General features: G+C 41.7%; 1 protein-coding gene across 5 annotated transcripts in view; it reads left to right on the forward strand.

Annotated features, from left to right (window-relative positions):
* Positions 1 to 23,475, forward strand: part of WIPF1 (WAS/WASL interacting protein family member 1) — a 108,141-nt gene that overhangs the window by 57,804 nt on the left and 26,862 nt on the right. For 2 of the 5 annotated variants that reach the window (XM_081143440.1, XM_081143438.1), the window contains one exon: positions 17,151 to 17,405. The exons of 2 other annotated variants lie outside the window; for them this stretch is intronic. The gene's annotated coding sequence lies outside the window, so the exon portion shown is untranslated. Of the gene's footprint in view, positions 1 to 16,941; positions 17,008 to 17,150; positions 17,406 to 23,475 lie in introns of those variants that run through there. One more of the 5 variants, XM_081143441.1, reaches the window with a different exon arrangement.

Here is a 23,475-nt window from a genome sequence, read left to right on the forward strand (position 1 = left end):
ATATATATCATGCATAAGGTCATGGCAGTGTGACCTAAGTAGAAGGTTCCTGTGAGCCAAACTGGGGCTGATTTGTCTTTAGCTTTCAAAGCTCCTAGTAGTTCCTGGTACACAGTAAGCATTAAATAGTTCTTGAATTAGTAAATATATACTTAAGTTACTAAGATTCCTAATGAGTAGAACCAAGAAAAATGCTGATTCTGAGGCAATAGGGGAGCAAGAAATGGACTCTCTGTCAGGCCCCCTTGGTAAAGGGGCTTTATCATAAAGATGGACAATAAAAGAGACAGCAAATCCAGGACTATCCCCACAGGGAGGCATCTAATGGTTGGAAGTATGATCTCTGGAGCAAGGCCATTTGGCTTCAGATTGTGTCTCTGCCACCTATGGGCTGTGCAGCATTGATCAGGCTACTTCTCTGTTCATCAGTGCCACCACCACCACCACCATCTGCCTCACGGAGTTATTGTGAAAATTGAATTAATTAATACTTGTAAAAGTGCCTAGAATGCTTTTTAGCACATGGTAAGGGTATAACAAATGTTATCTATTATTATTGTTGTTATTGTTAATATTAACACATTAGAATTATTCAAAACTAGGATTCAGTTTAGGTGCCTGAAAAACCATGACTTTCCCTGAGTCCCAGGAGATGGATCATCCTGTCTTATGTCCACCAATTAACTGGCTTAGCTGTTCCTTTCCTCTCATTTCTCTGGTGTAATTAACGGGCTGCTCACCTCCATGCTTCCTACTTCATGCTTCTGAGACAAGGAGGAATGGGACTCCCTTGTTTGAGCAGTTTCTTGTGCCTGGCCGGCTCACAGGCTGCCCTCTAGCCTGACGACTGGCCACCCTTGGGCCGGCGGCCTGCTCTTGTCCATTGGCCGAGGCTAGGGTGGGTCCAGCTGCAGTTGATCTCAGAAGGGGAATGTAGGTACCGAGGGAGCTCTTGTAACTACGGGATCTTAAATTATTCTGAAAAGAGGACTCATAGAATAAAAAAGGGTAAAAAACAAACTTAACACTGTTGAAGAGACAAGATGACTTTTGACATTTTCCAACTAGCATACCAATTCATCTTCTAAGGCCCATTAGTTTCTGGTAAGATCCACAAAGGAAATTATGTGACTAAGAGCTGTGGCAACGAAACGAAACCTCAGAGGCCTTTTCTGAACCTCTGCCCTTTCTAGGCCATGCCCTTTCCACCTTTGCATCAGTCCACGCTGCCGCTTGTCTACTTTCTGGTATCTTACTCGATTCTTTCCATCCATGGACCAGGCAAGAAAACACAGTATAATGTATAAACTACGCGTAGACATGCCAGGGGGCTAACTGTTTTCTAGAGCTGCCTGAGCCATACCTTTGGGCAAGCTCTTTTGGAGAACATTAGCATCACATGGTGCGCGTTCTCATAGACCATATCCCTTTCACTGTCACTGTCATGGACCCACATCTTCTCACCACTCCCTGTGTTTTCACTGTGATCAAAACGACATTTCACTCCCTGGAAGTTGGCCATTGCCACTTTAAGACCACCTGAGCACTGGAGTCAAGTCTGAAAGAAACGGCTGTTTGCTGGAAAGCTTATAACTCAGCATGAAGAAGGCAGCAGGGAATGGGTAGATGGACCTTTAGGGGGTTAGTGCTATGTCAGATTGTTGTTCTTTCTGGGCCATCTCTTTTTCCCAGATGCCTGTGATTTGGCATTTCTTCTGGCCAGAAAATAGCACTGGAAACATTGAACAGAAACCATTCTATCCCTTATTACTCAATGTGTTTTTTCCAGAGCAGCCCGGAAGGTTGTGTTGGGTTTTATGGGCTGCAGAGCTTGGAGCTGCCCTCTGAGCCGTCTCCTTAGCTGAGACAGAAATCTCTGCTTCCTGTGCCCAGCTTGAATATTATGGCCACTACTTGAGGAAGGGAAAGCAGCATCTAAAACACTTTAATTGTCCCCACATGTGATCTGGACACTAAATGTTTTGAACTGAAAAAATCTCACTTTCCAGTGGAAGGTCAGTGTCACACGTTGCTGATATTAAAGGTTAATCATTCTTTCTTGCCTTCCTCTCACAGAAAAATAAAATAAAATAATAAAATAAAATGGTCTTCAGCTATGAGATGAATTTCCTCAAATGATCAAAACCAAAGGGCCTTTTGAGCCTCTTTAACCCTGTTAGCAATAAAGATGGCAAAATTGCAATACAAGCCCAGGATTGAAAAAAACAATTTAAAGACTAGTGCTGACACATCTAATGATCTCAAATAAAAATTATTTGAAAATAAAAATAAGGACCTTTTTAAATGTGGGTAGCAATCTCCACCTGTTCTCTCTGAAAAGCAGCTGCATTTTCAGAAAACTCCAAATGGTTTTCAAAGCCAAATATAACATGATCCTTGTTGCTGATGTGTTCATTTAATTTGAAGAATATTTTTAAATGTTCAAAAGTTGAAAATTCAGTATTGGTCATTTTAAATATTGTAAAATGTATTTCAGCCCAGGGTTGATAAATGAAACAACAGTTTTAGATGCCCTGATCCTTTCTTAGCTCTGTAAGGACAACATTGTTGAAGGAAGACCCATGGAAAGGCTTCAGCAATGGAGAGACCATGTGTTAGAGGCTCAAGATTAGCTTCTGGTCCACTAGTGGCTTCAGGAAAGGACCCCAGACTTGCCATTTCAGCAGCTGTCCAGGGTCCACCTGTGTCTTGGAAAGGTATGAAATCCTCTTACATCTTTGTAATTCTCTCTCAGAAGCCATGTGGGGTGGGGTATCTTCTCTTCTTCCTGACCCCACATGGATAATTCTTCCCTTTTATCCCCTTTGGCACAGAATAAAATCACTGGACAATTGCTGTCCTTCAGTTTCCTGCACATGTGTGTAGCTATGGCCAAGGTAAACCGGTCTCTTGGGTTTATTTGGAGTTAAATTAGCTGAGCTCTTTGTTTCCTCTGAGCCATATACAGATGCTTTTTGAACTATCTTTGTGTTTGAGGGGTGTTTTTTTTCATAGTATCAGCACACCACTTCCTCCAAGTCATTACTTTGAATAGTTTTGCAGAGAGAGAGATTCCTGCTGGCCACCAGCCTAGCCAAGCAAAGTGTTGATGGAGGGATGGCAGCAAACTTTTACTGGTGTGCTTCATGTCTGTGCATGACTTCATGAAATGATTTCTCATCCACTGATTTTGGCAGGTAGAGCAGGAGGTCATCTGAGCTTAGCAGCAGAAAACTGTATTTTGTTAATATCAGGGATTGGCTCCCCCATTTGAGTGATACTCAAAGTTTAGGCTGAAATAAAGTCCTCAGATGACCCTTTGCCTGCTCTCTGTTTCTGAGAATTCCATGGAACTCTTTTGAATGTGGATTTCTACTTAACTTTTGGTACTTCCAGATTCTTTGGTCCTGTTAAATTTTAGAAAATGCAAGTTTAAGTAAAGCCATCCTTTTTCTTAAAAAAAAAACCATGTTATTTTTAATTATACTTATTTTATTACAATAAAAATAAAACCATTCTTAACTTTCCTTTTATTATAGTTTAAATATTTTTATCAATGACCTTTGAATAGTTTTACATGTTGATGTACAAACATATACAGTGCTTTTACTAACACATTTTATAAATATTATTCCCTTTTCCATAAATTCATGAATTTCTTTTGTCACGAAGATAGTAATATTTTATAGTATCTCAAGAGTAAATTCTAAATTTTAAGTACTTTTATATATATGCTAAAGAAAATAAAACTAGAGATTAAAATATATAACCATAATACATTTATAGTGATTTTTATACTCCCAGATCTATGCATTTAAAAAACCCTGATTTGACTTTTACCACATTCTGATTTTACATTAAAAAAATATATAATTGCTTTTTCTTGTGGAGAAAGGGTTGGGGGGTAGGAGTTACATTTAAAGAAATTCACCACTGAGTTGATTTATCCATTCCTTTCATGGACTTTATTTTTGTAAGAGCCCAAATCTTAGCGAAGTGGTAATAGGTACCAGTTACTTCCCTAAATAATATATCGTACACTGTCTTTTGCATTGTTTGGGGGCATTTTAGAATGTATTATAATTTTAAAACTTTTTTTAAAGCTGCATTTTAAGACTGATGATAGACACATCACAGATAGTCATCTTTAATGAACGGAATGCATTTCTGTTGTTCCCCATTGCTCACACTTCTGCATGTTGCTCATGCCTATAAAGATTTTGAGATACCTCACCTTTGGGTATCTCTCAGCATTTTTGAGAAACTCTCATCTATATTTTCAAGATACAAGGTTGAGGAGAGCAAGAGAAGAAAACCTTAGGTCTAAATTTGTGCAGTTAGAGGTTGAAGAGAATTCAGTGACACCTCTAGTGAAGAGTGATCAGAAATGTACCTCCACGTTTCTGCACTAGGAGCAAGTCTGGATAGAAAGAACGTCCTGTGCACAGAAGCCTCTGTCCTTTGGAAAATAAAATTTTGCATTGGTGATCTTCACATTGGTTTTCCATGAGTTCCCTGCCAACGAGAGTTGGATCCTGAATGTGTTTTTTGTGTGGCATCCAATTTTGCTGAAGCTTCATTTGATTCTTGGCACTGCTGTCTTTCACATCAGAGTGCCATCATCTTGTGGCTGAACTTGGGCATAATGATAGGAATGTGGTTTTGTTTCCTCACTTGCTCAGAGAAATCAGATCTTGCCTCAAGGCCTGTTTTCTCTCAGTTCAATATATGCCACCTCTGAAAACATTCACGGACCAGTACTGTGTCTCTCTTCATTCCTCAATCAGTGAAAAAAAAAAAGCAGCCTTGAAAATAAGCTCTGTCTTCCATTTCCTAGTTGGTTGAGACCACTTCAGAGAGCTTTTAGACATTTCCCTAGTGCACTGAAGAAAAGTCCAGCTCTTGCCCTGGCCAGTGAGGCTCAGTTAATGGAGCGTCTTCCTGTGCATGGAAAGGTCACCAGTTCGATTCCCTAGTCAGGGCACATGTCGGGGGGTTGCGAGCTCCATTGATGTTTCTCTCCCTTCTCTCTCTAAAAATCAATTTTAAAAAATTATATTGCTTATATTTTCCAAACTTTTTCATGTATGAATTTTAATAAAAAATATTTTTTATTTGAAGGACCTTAACTATAAAATGTGGGAGAAACTTAAGGAACTTAACCCTAGACAATGTGACTCTACTATGTAGTGTCTCCTTCCAACCAAATGTCTTCTTTTATCTCAAGAAAAAGACCACTGATTCAATATCATTCGGGTTAACAACTGCTCTCTCTTTAAAAATAAAAGGCAACAACTTGATTTCTTCCCTACATATTATCCTGGGGAAGGGCATTATGACCTATGGTAAGAAGTACTTTGGGACAGGCTCCCCTTAGGGTCCCGAGTGGGGTCAAGGGCTGGCTTTGGAGAGGAACCATAGGCTGGGGGCTGGAACACGCCAGAGAGTCATGAACCTCTCTTCCCTCCCCCACCTCTGCCTCCCCTTTGGCTGTCCTTGGAACTGGAGTTTCAGTTTAGTCACATTGCATATTAAATAGACTTGTGAGCTGGCCTGTCAGCAAACTTTCAGGCATATTTGTATGGACTGGTTCTCAGAAATGACTACCCTCCAAGGGCAGTGGAGCACTTCTCATTCGCATTAGCTCCGGCCTGAACTGGCCCCTCTTCTGGCAGAGATTTGCGAAGCGACTCTGCGTAAGATCAGGTGAGCTGAGAACATGAGCACCTGCACTGCACAAAACAGGGATAAATCCATGTTCCTTCCATCACATTGTCAAATGTGCAGAAATAACAGAAGTAAAACCAGTGAATCACCAAAGTAGTCATTAGTAAAAGCTTATTGTGCACGCACCAAAAAGGCAGTTTGCAAACTGGGAGCACTCAAACCAAAACATGGAGTGAGGCTCATGGCATATTGTGATAAAGCAGCTCATAGAGTCAGAAAGCAGTGACTGCTTATCTTCACCGTGATTGGTTATGATATCAGAATTTGTTTAAATCACAGGGCATTGGTCAGGGGTTACCTTCTAACAGCCTTGGGAAACAGTTCAAGTTTTGCTTATGATTTCCAGAGACATATAAGCAAGAAATGCCCCAGGTCAAGTTAGTCTTAAAAAAATAAGCTAAATTAAGCTTTGCTTGTATGGCTTAACTGGTTTTGTCTGCTCAGGGAACTTTCAAGGTTGGTCTTCTTTTTTTATTTTAACATTAACTCAGAAATGAATGTAAGCTCCATGAGGGCAGAGAATTGTATCTGTTTAGTCACTGCAGTGTCCCCAGCATCTGAAACAGTACGTGTTGAATGACCGCTATGCTTAACAGTGTCCCTGCTTGCTGGTTAGCCATGTAGTCAGACACACACATAGTGTGAGCAGGTAAAAAGATCACAGAAAATATCTTCATTACTAGAAAGTAACTTTCTTTGTGCATTTTTCTTTTCGGCTGGAGAAGAGGGCTGAGAGGCTGAGTGTGGGGCCAAGGAAGGCATCGATGGCTGAGCCTTGAGTTGAAGAAGCTCTTATGGGAGGAGGCAGCTTTGGTGATGGAAAGGGGCCGTGGTCAGGGGTGGGAAGGGATGTTGGCCAAAGTAGAGGTCATGCTAACAGGGTATTCTTGACCTTTGCCCACAGCACTCAGACAGCTACTTATTTGCTTTGCTAGGACACAACTGTCACCCAAAAGCCAAGAGGAACACCTGGGTTGGGTTCTGTTTAATTATTGCTTAGTGGTTTTTTGTTTGTTGTTGTTTTTTTGTTTTTTAATGATGGAGAGAGAGACCATTTAGTTGGGGTTTTTTAACTATCTTCCTGAGGGCATCCTACAAAACATAAACCACATGTGGTTTTCACACCTCAAATCTTTGTGGTTGGCTACTCTCAAATTAGTCAATATATAAATGTAGTCATGGAGTTGCTTTTACGTGAGCCACCAACTGATCATTCTGTTGGAATGGCTCTGAAACCGAATGAAATGTTCCGGGACTGAATGAAGCACCTTCCACAGAGCAGGGAAAGTCAGCATTAAGGAAAAAAAAAATCCCCAGAACGAAAAACACACACCCAGAAAACAAAAACAAAACATACACAAAATGCTGGAGCTGATCACCCTGTGATCACACATTTCTGATCCTGTTCCCCCTGCACCCTGTTTGGAGATGAGGAAACAACGTATGTGCATTTGGCCCAGGAAGAAGCCCTTTCCGTTGTCCTTCCTGTGGCTGGAAGGGTCGCCATCCCTTTAGAAACGACCTGGTAGTGTTTTTCCAACCGTCTGTTTTCAGAGCAGCCAAATGAGAGGCAGAAAGTTCTTGGAGTAGCAAAGTCAGAATCTGAAGTAGAACAAATTATGTCTGGGGCAAGCCACTGAGAAAAGCAGGGCCTGCGAGGAAACAGGAGGAAGGAACACCTCTCGCATCTGTGACCATTTGGAAATAAAGTGCGACAAGGTTCCCTCCCAGGATTGTAGGAGAGCAGCTGTTGTGGTCTCCGCTCGCAGGCTGGGTAAACAGAGACATCAGAGTCCATTCATGACTTTAAATGGAGCCCAGGGACATGCAAACATCTGCCAGGCTTTGGAAGCAGTAGCTCTCAGCTTTGCCTGACCCCGTGCCCACTTTAATAACAATATTTTTTAATGTCCCCTTCACAAGCTTTAGTGAACCTTCACTGATGAAATAACCTGATCTTACACACAATTTCCTCCAAAATACATGTAATTTTTATCAGTAATTAAAAAGAGAAATAAGAGGAACATAATTTATTATAAAATAACTTCAATTTGGAAGTGATCAGGTACAACTTATTAGCAAACAAAATGAAATGGCCAGGTCTTTGCATCTACACCTATAATCACCATAAATGGGACAGCTGTAACTTCGGACTAACCTGAGTAAGAGTTAGAGACTCTTACCTCAAGTGGTCATGTCTTTGGGCACATGATTTTCCAGACGAGGGCGAACAACTCTTGGTAAAAATCTGAGCAAAACATAGTATTTCATTTATATGACAGTTGTATTACTGGAAAATTCAGGAACTAATACAACAGTGCAATAATTACTTTGAGTTTATATGAAAAATGGAGATAATATCTAAGCTGAGATGACTTTATAAACAGCTTTTCCACCTACATCAAGGTGCAGCAGGACCTTTGAAGGTCATGTGGGAAAACTTTACCTAGCTGGGCAGTGTGGTACATTCCATGTGGTCTAGCAACCCTGGTCCCCAGGTCTGAATCCCAGGAGGGCCCCCATTGTTGTGATACCCACAAATGCCCCATTTCCTGTCCACATGCAGAGTGGTTGGGTTGGTCTCTCCTAGGTAGCAGCTGCACCGGCCAGGCCTGGCTGCTATGCAGTGGGGGTCCCAGGGGAAGTCTCGGGCCACTGAGCCCTTCCTGCAGTGTTCAGATGGGTGATGTCAGGCCCAAAGGTGCAGAGCTGTAGAGACCCTTGTTTCCTGAGTAGCCCAGAGAACTGCTTTCATGTGCACATGGTTCTGTCCAGCGGGAGACACAGTGTAACCATAGACCTAGAGAGAAGTCTGAACAGGGAACAATATGGCTATTGTCCCCACCGCAGAGGTAATTGTAAAGACCCCGTCCTGCTTCATACCTAATGATCAGGAACCAAAAGGGACACACAGCCATCTGCATGCCAGCAGCTTCTCCGTGTGAGTGCCCACAGGTATATACATGGCAGGATGTGAAAGCGGGGCTTTCCACCAGTTTGCCCCTTGAGTTATAAGAAACTTCTCTCTCTATTTCACATGGGTTTTCCCCTGGGTGCCACTAGTATTGGATGTTGGTGACCGACTGGGAAATTTTTGCCTTTTAATTAAATTAAGAGACCCTGTCATATCCTTGACACTGGCAAATAGCCCTGTTTGAAAAAGAGAGTCATTAAATGTGTTGGCAGGTCCCCATGGTGTCTTCTCCCATGGCCGGCCTGAGTCAGGCCACATCAGGACAAGCAAGAGCCTCCCAGGTCCCTGCAGGAGCAAACGCAGCCCGCCTCTGCTCCACTCGGCACCCCCCTGCCAGAGCCAGGAGCGCGGCAGCCTAGCCACAGCCCTAGGTCGCGTGAAGGATGAACTAAACTCGGAGCTGGAAGTTTTAAAATCCATTTACAAATATTTTTCAAGCCCCTGTGATATGTCAGTTACTGATCTAAGCAGCTGGGGAGGTAGCAGAGAACAAGACAAATGCTCTGCGCTCGTGGAGCTCCCTCTCGAGTGGGAAGAGCAGAAACGAATGGAGCAAGGGGAGCAAGGCACTAACCAGGAGAAAAGTGTCGGCCCAAAACCTCCAAGACGGGGATGGGAGAGAGGTAGGAAAGGTCCACGGAGGAGAGGCTGAGAAGGGAGTGTCAGATGCTGGGGTTCTTGCTAGTCACAGCAAGGACTTTAGATCTTACTTACTGTACAGTGGCTTTCCGCTGAGCCTTCTGAGTCTACGAATCTCTTCTGAGCCCCCAATTTGAGGGTATTACATACAGTATCTCTCTGAGGGTTCAAGTCCTATACTAGGGCTGTCGGCAATAAGAGTCCAGGAAGGAGATGCCAATTTTGATCTATAATGCTATTGACCACAAATCCAAGAATGCCTGGTCAATGAGATGGCTTCAGGCAGGATAAACTCTTCTTAGCCCTGAAGCTGTAGCCCTGAGGGGGCACTTGGCAGCCCCAGGTGACCCAAGACATTCCCAGAACTGACATTGGTGGTCTGTTAAGTGTCACCTGGGTCTTCTGCCAGGAAAGAGGATGAGTAAGAGTGGCTCGTGAGTGTTTGAAATGTTACCGGTAGTAAAATACATATCTGGTTTTGAAAAGTTAGTGTGGAAAAAAAGAATGCAGAATACCTTAATTAATTAATTAAAAACTTAATTAATAAGTTTCTTATTGTGAGTACATGTAAGGATAATATTTTTCAAATACATAGTGTAATAGCCCTGGCCAGTGTAGCTAAACAGAGCGCTGGCCCACATGCTGGAGGGTCGCAGGTTCGATTCCTGGTCAAGGACACGTTTGCAGGTTTGTTCCCCAGACCCAGTTGGGACACTTGCAGGAGGTAACTAATCAGTGTGTCTCTCTCACACTGGTGTTTCTCTCTCTCCCCCCTTCTCCTCTCCCTCCCTTTCACTCTCTCTGAAAGGAAAAATATCCTCAGGTGAGGATTAACAAAAATATATATAGTGTAGAAAATAAAATATATTATTATAATTTTATTTTTTTACTCTTTTTAATGTAGCTAGTAGAAAATATAGACCTGCACGCATGACTCATTGTATTTCTACTATACAGTGCTAATCTAGTTGAAGGGTTGGTTGTTTTCTTTTGTACTTTGGTTGGAATTCTGAGTTTTGCTCTTTTGTTGCCATTAAGAGGATTTCAGATTTTGAAAGTTTAGTGCTTTTGTGGGGAAGAAGGATTTGAGTTCTGAACCGTTGTAGAGGAGCCCTCAGCCTCTGTCCCATTTCATCTATGAGCCAAAGAGATCATTTTGAGAAGTAAAAGGTAACTTAGCTCCCAGGTCTGAGCACATATATAATAGAGTGAGCAAACCTCTTTAACAGCCTCTAGTGGATAAAGAAGGGAGTGAGCCACAAGTCATTTTTTATTTTATTTTTTAAGCTTTCTATTATGGAAACATTTCAAATGTACATGAAAAGTAGTCAGAACATTGCCATGAACTGCCATGTACCCTTCACCAAGCTTCAGTGATGGTCATCTCAGGCCAATTTTGTTTTATTTGTACCCCTACCCATTTTCCCCACTTTCCACTTTACTTTGGAGCAAACCCAGACATATCATTCCCTCCATAAATATTTCAGTATGTATCTAAAAATTTAAGAATTGTTTGTAAAAAACTTAATCTCAATAACATCACACCTAAAATTTAGCAATAATCTTAATATTATTAAATATCGATCATTATTCAAATTTCTGGTTGTCTCATATTTTTTTGTTTGTATCAGGATCTAAATACCACGTTGCATCTGATTGCTGCACCTTTTGAGTCTCGGGCACCCTGGCAGCACTTTTACTGTACTGGCTTTATTCTCAGCCTCCGTATGCTCACAATGTGGCTGTAACGCCACTATCCCAGCCCCACATGTCTTACAGAAAGTCTCATTGCATCTCCTTGGTACAGACGCAGTCACATGTTCATCTCTGAACCAATCACTGTAGCCAGGGAACCACAGGCCCTAGCTGGCCAGGGCTGGTCACCTTCCATTCTTGGAATCAGGGTATTGCTAGGCCAACTGAAGTCAGAAGAGCAAAAGAGTAGGAGATCAGTGATTCTCTCTCCCAAAATCTGAGGTTATTACTGTAATTCAAGGGAATGGATGCTGTGCAGCCGGAAACCAACAAGTGTACTCTCCTTACCTGTCCAACATCCACACACACACACATCTTCCCATAATACAGTTTCAAAAATGCGCCCACATAATACATTTTACTCACCCTCCTCTCAAAGAGAGTCAGCTAATTCAGGTCCAGGTCCAGCGCCACGTCCAAATTCTCCACAGTCTTGTTGTCAGCGCTGGACATAATAGTGTCTCTTGTATCCAAATGGTTAAATTCTAAGTCTAACACCCAGTATGCAGCAGGAGAACAGCAGAGGAATTTTATGATTAAATTTCCATTTGGGAAAGGAGAGAATGAGACATTGGTCACCAGTCTCTAGCAGATTTTATAACCCACTGAACAAATTAATTCCACCTGTGCAGTGCGTGAGCACTTTGGTCAGCCACTGGCTCTCCTGCGTCTGCCCTTGGCAAGGATGGCTCTTATCTGTTATCTTCCAGAACCATGGCTAAGAGCAGGGCTCCTCCTGCTCTATAGCCCACTTCCTGTTCTGGCTTCAGGGATCTTGGGATTGCCTTAGGGTTTGAGCAATCATCAACTGTTTCTTAACAAGTCTTGGGTTTCATCCTGTAGTATCCAATCCCTGAACTCTGTGGATTAGTCTTCAAAACTCAAGAATCTGTTGAGTCAAAGTCTTTGAATGTCAAACCAGGCCTGGGTCCTTCTGGCTTCTAGCAAACGAGCCATCCTCCATGTCCTAATTTTATGGCCTCTATCTTGGTCTCTGATAGTGGCCTAAGGTGGTGGAACCACTGACAGCTTACTCCTTGCTCCTGAGGTGGATCCCAGTATATCCCAATGAAAGTAACTGGCCTTTTGCTCAGACTAGAGAACATACAGAATATCTTTGTAGGGACCGTGGAGAACTGGGCTTCTGCTAAAATTATTTCCCGATATGGTTCTTACCTTCTGATCCTACTCTACCTAACGTTAGCGTAACGTGGAGAATTCGGGTTTTCCAATCCACAAGGCTCCACATTATTTGATTCTCAACCATCTTGGTTGCAGGTCATACGGGGAAAAAGTCTGTATTAACAAAGCTGCATTTTGTTCCCTCTGCTTCCAGTCCGTTTCAGCTTCATGTCTTTCCTGAGGATCCTACTGAAGGCTGTAAGAAATGGCCAGCACAATCCCACATTCTAATTTTTTCTCCGAATCCTGTAATGGTACAGCCACTGCACATTTTAGGGTTAGTCACATCTAATACTCACTTTTAGTATCGATTCCTATATCACTTAAGAATAATTGTATTGCCAGTAATAGAAAATGTGACAACACTAGCTTAAGCAAAATAGAGAATCTCTTTGCTAGTGTAAATTAAAAGTCCAGAAATAGGGCTAGCCTCAGGTATAGATGGATTCAACCAACATCAGTAGCTGGTTTTTCTCCACCCCCAAGTCCCCTCTTTGTTGTTCTCAGTTTCAGACCCCATGTGGTCAAAAGTTGAGTGTGGCCATTTCCTACATCTCCCATATTTAACCCCGGACTCATCCTGTGGGAGGAACCTTCACCTCTGGCTACAAGTTCCCTTGGTTCTGATGAAGTCACAGACCATCACCAAAAACATCTTTGGAACCAAATGAATGCAAGGCCCTGCTCTTGTGTCTGGAGTGGGAGTGAATGCCTCTGGACCCACACGGTCTGAGAGTGAGGGAGAGATTCTCCAAACAAAAACGGAAGGTCATCATTGTAAGTGGGGTAAATGGATGCTGAGCTGCCAACATAAAGAAATATATTCCAAAATTTCCCCCAAGTAAGATTATTCTAATTTATATTAACAGGGCATAGAATAGTACAAAACTTGTTTTTAATTCCTGTCTTTGAGGTTACTTTTAAATGATCAACCTTCTATGTAAGTGCACTGATAATTTTATGGGGAAGAGGGAAATTCCTTTGTTTCTTTTAAATCACGTAATTCCCCTATTTTAATATTTGAAAGTAGAATTCTTCTTACAATAAACGCATACATTTAATCTGGTATTGTTTGTCATCCCCCCCTGAAAAGCTCTAAGGGAGGCATTCTGCAAATGAAGGTGTTAGAATTGAGGGTATACAATATTCTAAAGCATCTTTCCACTACTAGGGCAAATACCACACTACAATAGGTAGTCATGGAAACACAACTTGAAAAACCGGAATTATAAAAAACAAAACAAAAAGCCCTGCTCATGTTTTATACATGTCGCTGCTGCCCTGATTCAGTCTCTGTTGATTTGGGGTCACCACAGGAGGGTCATGGGCTGTGATTGATTCTTTACTGCTTTGCAAGACTGATGTTTCCAAGACCCAAGGCTGTTTTATAATCTTCCGTTTGCTCTTGTGTTGTTGTTTTTTATTTCTGTGGATTAATATGGAGGATTCTTTGCCTGATTGGTTCGAGAGCCTATTGGTTATTGTTTTAGTCCATCATTAAGCTAAGGCTGATCTATGCGTTGAGTGGGGATGTGCACAATTAAATTCTCGTCGGAGTCCAGAATTGTGGTTGTCTTTATTTGCCTCGAGCTCTCAATCCACTTCTCTTTGGCCTTTGGTTATTATAACAGTCCCACCAGCAATCAATACAGATATTGCTCTCGGCGTCTCTCCTCCACATCACAGCCCTCTCCCTACCCCCTTCTCCTGCCTCTTTTTACCTCTTCCTTCTGCTTCTTCTTATGCTTATAGAAAAGAATTAAGTGAAAGCCTCCTTCTGAACTTAAAGTGAGGCCTAAGGCAGTAATGGCACTGGGAGCATGGAGCGGGAGGCCAGGCTCCCGGCCCAGCTCCGCTGCTGCCTGCAGTGTGACATGGCGGGGCACTGTGTCTCTCTGGGCCCCCATTTCCTCATCTTTAAGTGACCTCTGTAGTCTGGGTCAGCCTTAAAATTCCCTGTGTTAAGAAGTTGACGCTGACCTGGGAACACCTCATCACGGGGGAAGGGCAGAAAGCACTTTCATGTCCAACGCCTGTGTGTCCGTCACCCTTTGCAGAGCGCGACCTCCCAGGCCCCTGGGGCCGGTGGTGTGGTGGGAACTCCCCCCTGCTCCCCACATCATCCTGCCCTCACCTCCATCTTTTCCTGACTTATTTCCTTTATTTTTTATTGTGCCCCCCCCCGTTTTTTTCTGATTGGATTATTTGTTTTCAACTTTCGTAACCCATTTTTCTCTGCCACTGCTCAATGACATAAGCCACCTGCACTGCCTAAGGCTGCCAAGCCCCCCGTGGGCCGGAGGGCTGACCTGCTGACCCCTGACGTCCTCCTCCTGGAAAAGTTCCCATTAATCTAAGTCTTCTCAAGAAGGTTCAAGTCTAGCTTTGGCATTCCTTATTCACGGTGCCAGAGGGAACAGTCTTAAGCTGTCAAGGGAATGTTATGTTTTGGCAGAATTTTTAGGAGTTATTGATTTTTTTTTTTTTAATTCAACAAACAATATTAATTGAGCACCTACCAGGTATCAGACTGGTCTAGATGCTGAGGCGATAGCAGGAAAGAAGGTCCCTGCTCTCATGGAGCTTGAATTCCAGTGGAGGGAGAGAGACGTACAAGTAAATAAACCATTAAATAAACTTTAAAATGTCAAGTGATGACATGTACTGTGCATGAAAGAAAACGGGAGCCGAGATGGTCAGAATAAGGGCATTTTTGCTGAGGGCTGAAGAATGACAAGGAACCAGGCGATGAGTGTACCTGCTGAGAGAGCTTAAAAGTGTGAGGCCCCCCAGATGCAAATGAGCTTGTATCTTGGGGTCTCTGAGGAACAGAAAAGGGTAGAAGATAAATTAGCAAGAGGGAGGTTACTTAGGAGGAGGTCAAAGGACTAGGGAGGGGCCAGATATGGTGGGTCTTTGTGAATCTAGGTGGAGAGTTTGGATGTTTTAAGTGAAATGAGAAGCCACTGGAGGTTTTTAAGCAGAGGAGGAACATATCAGATTTAGGTCCTGTGGGGCATGGCAGCCACCTCATAAATGTGTCCAACATTATTGTATTTACAAGTTTTCATTGAAGATGAAATAGACCCAAACTCTAGACAACTACTCCCTTGCATGCCTCAGAGGCCCCAGTCTTCTCAGTGACATACTCCCTTCCAATTGAGCTGTCCCTGCTGGATAGGAATAGCCATGAACAACTGTATGCACACTGTGTGTGTGTGTGTGTGTGTGTGTGTGTGTGTGTGTGTGTGTGTGTGTTTGGGGTGCTCACTTAAAAATAATTCTGAAAACACATAGAGAAATCATCATATTGCCCATGTTCTCTTTTTAGACCCAACTATAGTTAGACTTCCCCATAGATTCACTGAGGCATTTACTTGGTAGTTCATCAAGTTTTCTGTTTTCCTGAGGTTAGTAGAGGGGGAAGGAGATGATAGCTGCAGGCTTCCACCTCTGTCCAGCCCCACGCCTGCATGTGTTATTCATACATTGAGTTTCCCTTGAACTCCAGACCCTATGTTAGGCAGAGGGGGTGCAGTCCTGCCTTGAAGAGGCTCCAGGCAAAGTAGAGGACCCTCAGTCCCTAATCCTTCAATGCTCTATGTCCAGGAATTCTGCCACGCCTGGCATCATGATAACTCTGCTCGTGCAGCTAGACTCACATCTCAAGGAATTTAGAGTTTGAAAGAACCTTAGACATCAACTATCCTAATACTCCTCAGTAGGAGCACTTTCGGTATTTTGAGTGAGACTGTCCTAAGCATTATAGGGCACTTTTGCATTCCTGGCTCTGCCCAGGAATCCTACAGGCCCCTCCCCACACCATTCCAACCCACTCCCCCCTCCCCCCAACTAAAAATGCCTCCACACATTTCCAACAGCCTCCTGAATTGACAACCATTGGTCTACCCAGTCCTGTCATTTTACAGGTAAGGGAATATTAGGCAACTTGTCTTTTCATGCCATTTTCCTCAGAGCCCAGCAAAATCAAGACCCAAAGTTTAATTTTACAGCAAAGTTAGTTACTGAAATATGCCTCTTGTTTTTCATTCTTTCAACTGATAGTGTTTTACAGACTTACATGGTATGTGACTTTCGGATGGATCTAGAAAAAAATTTTTTGAGCGTTTTCAGATTATTTGAACATACTCGAGGCTTTGGTATAATATTTTGTATCTATATTCCACTGCCCATCCACCTCTTAGAGCCCTTTAATGAGAAACCTGACTTTCCTTCTATGTTCATTATCTCTGTGCTTTTGTCCAGCATCTCCTGAGAGAGCTATTGTTACCCTATTAAATATGAAGGACAGAAACAAAACATTCTGGCATAGAAAGCTCTGGATCTCCATGTGACCCGAGATGTGTATCATTTATCCCGACTTGGATAAATCACCAGAGTCACATTTCAAACCTCGTTCGCTTTCAGGCACCTGACCAGCTCTCCTCACCTGCATCTGTGACTTTCGTCCTATACACTTGAACGCTCTGGGGATGAGGAAGAATCATCTGTCCTCGTTATTAGTGTATTTGAGAGCTTTTAATTCTTAAGTGACTCTTTTCCTTAATACTAAGTGGCATAGTTCATATCGAGAGTGATACTCTCAAGTGGAATTTTCCTGAAGGACTCCCTGGTTCCGTGAACAATTATCTTTGTGGAGGGATCTAGAATAAAGTTGGGCTGTTGACCGGATGGAGGTTCTCACCTCCTCCTGTCGCTCTGCCAAACAGGTATGTTACAACTTGTGGGAAGAAGAAACATTTCTTTTTTTTTTTTTTTTTTTTAGTTTAGTTTGGGTGTTTTTTTGTGTGTGTGTGTTTTTTTTTTTTTGCTTGCTTCTTAAGTAAAACCAATCTAGTTTCTTTTTCTGCAGCAAAGGAGGAAGGAACAAACAAGAAATTAATCACACAGGAAGTGAATAACCGCAGAGGAACGCCTGCCTCTGACTCAGTATGTCACATTGACCCGGGGGCCAGAGCGTGTCCAAAATGGCTGTCCCAAATCCACCCCACACTTGCGTTAGAAGATGATGCCTTTCTCAGGGACAGTTTTCTCTCTGGGCTCATGCTTCGCTTGCTCTGTGTCTGCCTGTGTCCCTGGTCATGCCTTCCTACAGTATCCATTGACGGTAAGAAAAATTATATCTAAATGTATTTCCTTTATCAGCTAGCGGGAAGAACCAAATGGCTTTTAGTGGGCTGTCGCACGTCGAGATAAAGTGTAATTTTTCAGTAGAGGGCCATGTGGCCTATTGCTGCTGCACAGAGGCCGTTTCACCACAGTGGTGATTGCAGGTGATGCATAAGCTGTGTTTGGAGCCAGGATGTAAGCAAGGTTATCAGTGGGACTTGTCCTGACCCCCGGACAGTTTGGGTCCACAGGACTTTCCCCCGCTTGAAATGGGGCTTATGTCAGTCAGGAAGCGCCACCTTTCCGTTACGGTGCCGTCGTCCCCACGGTTGCCTTTGAATCTTCTGTTCGTCCACGCACTTGGTCAGGAACAGCAGATGCTTTTAAGGTAAAGGGAGTCAATGGAAGCTTCGAAGGAAAGCACCAGGGACCTAACCTGCCGCCATTCTGTTGCTACAGACATGTTAGTGGGTTCAAATCCTAAACTAAACCATTTCTAAGCAGCCCCTTAAGAAGACAGTTTCTCTTTACAGCCATTGTGTTCAACATCCTAACAGTGCAATGCACAACCACCATTTCTAGTCAAATTCTGTAGCATTCGTTAGCACTATTTACATTGAATACGATTAACATTTTGGCATAAAATACTGTAGTTTTAAAATTTCAAGCCATGTGCTCAGAGACCTACAGAGCAGGATTAAGGAAATTATTTTTGTATCAAAAAAGTTTTTTTTTCTCTGGGGCATATATGAAAAAGCAACTGGACATTTATATTGCTCCCCACCCCCTCATGAAAAAATATAAAATAAAGCTTTAAAACATTAAGAGGGCACATGCCAGTTTAGTCAATAAGTACATGTTCTTTTAAATAATTCAGGGGCATACAGCAGGAAATGGAGAAGTGGTAAAGTGACGAAAAAGCCAAGAAAAATAGAACAGCTGGATAGAGAGAAAGAGAAGACAATGAGAAGCCTGGGAAAGGTTTTGAGGTTAATTCTTGTGGAAAATACCCTTACTATTCACTTGGATTGTGGGTCTTACATATTATATGTTAACTTCATAAAGTTATGTTGCTTCTGAACTGGAACATCATCTTGTTAAAACTCTTCCTTTCATAGTCTAAAGAGGTTTAAATGATTTACTTAAAATCACTGTCAGGTTTTCTGATGCTCTTTGAAAAGTTCACTCATGGGTCAATTGTTCACAGCTCTTCAATTACTCTAATATCTAAGCTTTTTAAGGATTACACATATTGTGAATAAATTGCAATGCTTAGAGAAATCCCCATGCTGAATATCATCCCTGGGACCCAGCAGCAATTTCACCCTGATCACTGATGATATCAATGCTAGATCTGGCCTATAGGAAGGAGGTTCCCCAACCTATGCTAAAGTGTAAGAGGAAATGTACTAGCTAATTCCTGGGCCTTTTAAGTTTGATGCCCTTTTGAAGGCTTGCTTAACATTTCATGAACACGTCATTTACTTTGGAAGTTTCTGGCTGCTTACAGTTTGACTCATTTTTGTTTTACCAAATTTTCATACATTTACTTGTTGGAAAGAGCATTTGCCCTCCCTGTCATAAATACCTCTGTCTGTATTTTGCAACCCTCACTTCTGAAAATTAAAACTGAAAAAAATACTAGAATAAGGAATGCCCTAATTAATATGCTTTTTCAAGAAATTTAAAGTGCACTTTATATACCCCTCCCTTCACCATTCACTTGTCATGCAGAGGTCTGCAGGGGTGTGGACATGTGGAGTAAGAAGAGTTCAATCAGCTTGTGTTTTCTTTCTCATTGTAAAATAGGGAGGAAGACAGTAACATTTATTGAGCCCTTACTATGTGTTAGGCTCTTTACTTTCGCTTATTATTATTATTTTTTTAATGGCTAAAGTTATTAAGCACTTGCCTTATTTAATAACCCTATTTAATAGGCACCACTTTCCCCATTTTATTGGGGGAACTGGACTTAGAGAGTCTAAGTAATTGCCCAAGGCCACCTAACAACTAAGTGTGGAGGTCTTGCTCTGTAATTTCAAGAGATTTTTTCCTAAATGCAGTTTAGAGACAATGAGATGACCTTTTCCAGTCCTGGGAGTCTGGGATTATACAAATGCTTTGTTTTAAATGTCACAGCAACAGTAAATAGCTTTAAAGCAAGTAAGACATTTTCCTTTCTAAGTCTTTTGACCTTTGCAGAAGTAAGTTTGGTAACACTTCTAACTTATACAAGAAGGCTCCACTTTTTAAAAAAAAAAAAAAAACTCTTTGAAAAAGAAACATCCTCAGGAAAAAAAAAGGCTCCACTTTCAACAATAAAATGAATAAAACACATCAAGTATGTTGACATACATGCACTGTGTGTGTTAGTGTGTGTGCATGCATGTGTGTGCATGTGTGTGTGAATGCATGCATGTATGTGGATGTGGATGTGTGTGTAAGTGCATGCATATGTGTGTGAATGTATGCATGTGTGTGCATGTGTGCATGAGTGAGTGTGTAAGTGCATGCATGTGTGAATGTGTGCATGAGTGTTTGTAAGAGTGTGTAAGTGCATGCATGTGTGTGAATGTGTGCGCGTGTGTGTGTGTATTGGGGAGTAGGGGTAGGTCTTAATTCTGTGATAAAACTAAATGTGGTGCTGAGGATTTAGGAAAACTAGCTTTGAGATTTGAGGCCCTTAAAGAGAATGCTTGGCAGAGATGGGATGTAGTGGGGGGAAATCTATACTTTTTAGTTATGGATAAAGTAGAAAAGGGTTTCCCTTCTCTTTCTCACAGTTAAACAACAAGAAGTAGGTGGGTCATTCGACTTCATTTTCTCACTTTTGAAAAGGTTTGGTGTCTGTGTATTTGCATTAGTTTTTAAATTAAACATATGACAGAAGATTAAAACAATAATTTTACTTCATAGCAGCCTTTATTTCCCTAGCAGTTACTCTTACAGTAAAATTGAGTTGGTGTTGGTCATACTAATTGTAATGACATTGTAGATGTTTCCAAATGTCTTCTCTGAAAAATGCCTTTCCCACCTCCCCAAATTAATCACCTCTTTATCTAAATGAGTTCTAAAAGAAGTATTTCTAAAATAGCCAAGGACCCTCTAAGTAGAGCTGAGAAGCAAACCCTTACTACTGGGAAGACAGCCTGTCAGCAGAATTAACTAAGCTGTCATCTTCAATCCTGCTCAGCTGAGAAAGGGGCAAGTACATTTGGAGAAACGAGCTCCGTGTACAGAGCCTGTGTCCCCTGTCCAGCCCAGGCTGAGAGTAACAGTGACCGCTAACTAGTGGAGGCTGGCTCTCTGCTCGCAAAGGAGCCCTGCTGCCCGTCTCTACCCGCTGCTTCCTCTCAGCCTGCGCCTTTTCTCTTCCCTCTCGAGTTGATTGCCTCATTGCCTGCAGCCCTCTGAGCTGGGCCCCAGAAGAGGAACAGTAACAATAATAGAAACAAATTTTGTGCAAAGATGTTAAATTGTCTAACATGGCCAAAGGACATGCTGGGCTGGCGGGGGTGAGGGTTGGGGCCCAAAGAGGTTGCTGGTATCATAAAATAGAAACTACAGGCAACTGCAGCTGTGAAAAGATTGTGCTAAAGAAACAGGATGGCTGTGGTTTGCTGTGAGCATCAATTTTCCTGTTGAGCATTTTTACAGGAAGTTGACGAACAAAGCCAACTTCATCTTAATTTGTACTAATGGTTTTCAGATCTTAAACACATCCCACTAAGTTTGCATCGTGGAGGGAATAGAATCAAGAATAATTGAGTAGGAATCCCAAAACTACGGGCTTTTTACATTTTAGCAGCAATTTGAGTTGGCTAAATGACTTTACTTTTCCAGTGTAACTTGGAGTGGATTCATTGCCTTTATAATGAATGCCTCTGGAATCTTTTTTTATGGTTGTGATAAGTTAATATAAATTTAAGAGCCTTCTCTTATTAAAACACTATTGAGTTATATGTATTATAAATTTCCTTCTGTTAGTTATTATTGGTCAAACAATTGTGTATGTGTGTGTCTGTCTGCGTATTTATAAGCTAGAAGGATATACATCAAAATGTTAACAAGAATTATCTGGGCATTATTAACCCCAAACCTTTTCACCTAAAATTTAATTATCAAATGCTTCCTTCAGTGGTTAAATACCACTGTTGTGTTTTATTTTCATCTTTGTGTATTTTTGTGTTGTCTATTGTTTTCTAAATGAATAAATGCTACTTTTGGAAGCAAAAATATCTCAAGAAAAATTCAAACTGAAGAAGCCAAGAGCACATGAGAAATACATACATAAAAATGGTTTAAGAATATTATAGCCTGACCGGCATGGCTCAGCGATTGAGCATCGACCTAGGATCCAGGAGACAGCGGTTCGATTCCCGCTCAGGGCACAGGCCCAGGTTGCGGGCTCGATCCCCAGTAGGGGGCGTGCAGGAAGCAGCCGACCAATGACTCATCATCCATGTTTCTATCTCTCTCCCTTTCTCTTCTCTTGGACATCAATAGAAACATTATTTTTTTTAAAAATAACATTATATATAAAGTAAAATATAAATGAATGGAAATACAAATAAGGTACAGAATAAAAAGTAATGAGGGCAAGAGAGCATTTGGACCATTGAATCTCTCCAGTTGTATTATGTCTATTGTAGCTACCCTCCCCCCCCCACACACACACAGAGCGAATAAAATACTCCTCAACTGAGTCAACCTTTTTGGGAAGAAATGTTTAATTTTCTTCCATTTGTAGGATAGTATTTAATGGTGACTCTTGGCAAGATTTATATAGCAAAATACTTTATATTTTTGAATAGTCCAAAATGTTGATAAAACATAACTGGATAAGCCTGCTTCTTATTGTCTAATAGAACTCAGCTGATTCAGCAACACCCCACCCCTACCCCCTCCACACACACACACACACACACACACACACACACACACACTCAAGATTAGAGGCAGCCTTCTGAGGATCATCAGATGTTTTCATTAGACAGTATGGGAAATCTCTCCCCTCTTCATGTCATTCTGTAGCATGGGCCTCACACTGCATGATCTAGAATAAATTTAAAGTTGGCTCTGAGAAACTAAGAAACAGTTTATTTAAATAACTAGGTAATTCTCTTGATCTTAAGATGGTGGATCATTTTACACTTAGAAATAATTCTGCTTTCTTAGATGAGCACATTGAAGAAGAAACCATAAGTTTCCTGGACTGAACTGTGGGCTGTGCTTGAGCCTCTAGTTGGCCATGTCTTGGGGAGAATATATCTGTTATAGGGTGAGGAGTCTTTCTCACAAGTGTTCCTCATAACCAATGTTACATATTTAGGAACTGGCTCTGGGCCACAAGATGCCCTGGTTGTTCTAGGGCCAATGTATGATGCTGTCTAGTGTGAGTGTTAATCCATGATGTTGACCTAATGGCATTATAGTGAAACAAACAAAACCAACCATTTCTTTCACAGAACTAGGCAATTCCATGACTTCTAAATATTGATGCATGTTGTGTGTACATGTGCATGCATGTGTGCAGGCAACAAAGAAGAAGCAACTAGTGAATTTTTAAGTCATTTATGTAAAATATTCTGCTCTGTTCTCTCAACCCATAGAACCAATCCTTTTATAATAGGTTTATTGGTAGATCCCTCCCCTCACCTCGTTTTTCACCTAAAATTTCATGATTTTTTAATGATGTATTCAATTATTAAATAAAACTTTTGCAATCACTCACATTCCCTAGAGCTCTGGATGATTTTTTTATTTAATATATCTTTATTGATTTCAGAGAGAGGAAGTGAGAGGGAGGGAGAGAGATAGAAACATCAATGATGAGAGAGTCATTGATCTGCTGCAGCCCGCAACCCGGGCATATGCCCTGACCGGGAATCGAACCCCGATCTCCTGGATCCTAGGTCAATGCTCAACCGCTGAGCCACGCCCAGCTGGGCAGGATGATTTTTTTATATATCTTTAATGTATGACAATTCAGAGATTGAGGTAAGAAATCAATGGATGGATATTTTATTAAAAAGTCGTTATTTTGTAAATTATTATTTCCAAAATGG

Source organism: Miniopterus schreibersii (assembly GCF_964146895.1).
Source record: "Miniopterus schreibersii genome assembly, chromosome: 7".
In the NCBI taxonomy this organism is placed as follows: Eukaryota; Metazoa; Chordata; class Mammalia; order Chiroptera; family Miniopteridae; genus Miniopterus; species Miniopterus schreibersii.